Source organism: Dendrobium catenatum, unplaced genomic scaffold (genome assembly GCF_001605985.2).
Source record: "Dendrobium catenatum unplaced genomic scaffold, ASM160598v2 fragScaff_scaffold_681, whole genome shotgun sequence".
NCBI lineage: Eukaryota > Viridiplantae > Streptophyta > Magnoliopsida > Asparagales > Orchidaceae > Dendrobium > Dendrobium catenatum.
Window position 1 is genome coordinate 18,145 of NW_021319143.1, and position 2,592 is coordinate 20,736.

Genomic DNA, 2,592 nt, shown 5'->3' on the forward strand with positions numbered 1-2,592 from the left:
AAACAGTAGAGTACGAGGCCCTTTTTACTGGATTAAGGATGACAATCAACTGTGAGGTGCAGAATTTGGTGGTCCACACTGATTCGCAATGGGTCACCTCTCAAGTGGAAGGGGGGTTTGACATCCATAACCCGTAACTGACTAAGTACTGCAACATCATAAAATCGCTCTTAGATCATATAAAAGAGCATCATATCATCCATACTCTCCAAGAGAAAAATGCATGAGCTGATAGTCTTTCTAAACTTGTTACAACAATAAAAGGAGATATCTATAAAGGAAGCATATCGAGGATATCCATTTTCCAAATATCCAAGGTCCATGGGTTATAAAGTCAATCGATGAACCAAAAGAGGCTTCTTGGATTGATCTCATCTTGTCCTTCTTACAAGATTAAGTGCTACCATAAGACCCGATAGTTATGACACGACTTCAAAGACAAGCAGTAAATTTCACTATTATTGGTGGCGAGTTGTACAAACAAGCCTCACCGGACCATACCGTAAATGTCACCCACCTTCAGAAGCCGATTATGCACTCTAAGAAGTTCATTTAGAAGTATATAGGGAACATATGGGAGGAAAAGCATTGTCCTACAATAAAATAGGGCACACTCGAGTTTATTCAAAACAACAAAATTTATCAATTGCATTCCAATCTCACTCATACACCTGCTCTAGAGCTTGCATCACTTTAGAGCCTATGACCTTTCGCCCAACAAGGGATTGATAAAATGGGACACATTCCCATAGCCACTAGATAGAAAATACTCATAATCATGGCTGTAGATTACTCTACCAAGTGGTGGAGGTAGAACCTCTAGCAAAGATTACTAAAGCTAATGCCAAATAGTTTATGTGGAAGAATATAATATATTATTTTTGTATTCCTGTAAGGGTTATCACCAATAACTTGACCCAATTTACTAAAAAAATCTTTACATCATTTTGTAAGGATTTTCATATTCAGCTAGTCCATACAGGTGGCGCCCATCCTCAGGTTAATGGGCAAACAAAGGTTAAAAACAAAATAATTCTGAAAGGGCTGAAGACATGCCTAGAGAAGGTTGTAGGGCAATGGACTAAAGAAGTCCCAAATATCATCTAGGCTTATCGAACCATCGCTAGAACTCCTATAGGAGAAGCCCCATAGGAGTCATACGGTTGACAATGGAGTCTCAAGTAATATAGTACAGACTTTTGACTTCAATAATAATGAGGAGAAGCTCAGAAATAATTGGAGGGTCCTTATTTCGTGGTAAGAGATGTAGTCTTACTTTGAGCCACTGCATATCATCAAAGAGTTGCCGTCACTATAACTGGAGGGTGAAACCTCGATGTATCTCTATCGGGGATCTAGTTTTATGCAGCATCGAGTAGGTGGAAAGGGCCCCCAATACAACAAACTCTCTCCCTTATGAGAGGTCTTTATTTGGTGGCAGCTAGGGTCAAACCTGAAACCTTCAAACTCAAAGGATGCTAATGAAAAGATGCTTCCTCCAAATTGAAATATTGTAAACCTTCATAAGTATTATTAATAGGTGTTGATAGTATTATTTGTCTTGTATATATTTTCTCTCAAGTCATTATGCTGTCCTCGTACGTATCCCTTCAATATTATTATGCTGACCTCATATACATATGTTGTGTATTGATTGTGGTAAAACTCTTCTAGCCCCCGTATCCCTAAGTTATAGTAGGAAACTGTTGTACTATCTTATATAATGCAATAATATGATGTTTACTTTGTTATGATATTATCTCCCCTTGTAGAAGGATAACAAACCAACAAAAAATCAAACTTCTTTATCCTTGATTCGAGAAATATACAATTTACATTGTAACTCAATCACTGGATGATCAATCCCAAGGGGATTTGATCCGACCTCTTCCATTCATGTTAATTTCATCAAGAAAATGCTTTAACTAATAACCTCAGATAAGTCAAACATCTTAGGAGGATGTCTTGAATTTCAAATCACTAGATGATTAACCCAAGGAGGATTTAATCTGACCTCTTAAATACATGCTAAATATCATCAAGCAAATGATTTTATTAACAACCTCGGATAGGTTAAAAAATCTAAGGAGGATGTTTCTCACATTCACTTAAGTCAAAAGAGCTCACTATAATATTTCTTATCATCCAAATTGAAATAAAACTAAGTAAATGTTATATGCATATGAGAAAAAGAAAAGAGAAGAACACCAACAACTTCTCAATATATCATTGAACATCATATGAAAATATAAACACTAAATACATATAATCATCAAAAAAATATATAAAGTGGTACAAAAAATAACAGAACAATACTATAGAATATCGATTTCTGCTCCAGTCTTGCGCTGCACTAAGTGTACGTCCTTAAAAAAACCTCTGATGAAGCCTTCCTCCATAAACTCTAACTCCAAGGCATTCACATCCGGATCATATATGTGATCACAAGCTTCTTGAATCTGATTATGGATGATCATCTTGAAGGCAACAGACTTCTTGAATTCTTCTATGACTCTAGAAGGTGACTATTCTAACTTTGACATGGCTTCCTTCTCAAACAACAAACTCTGGAGTCTCTTGACCACATTCTAA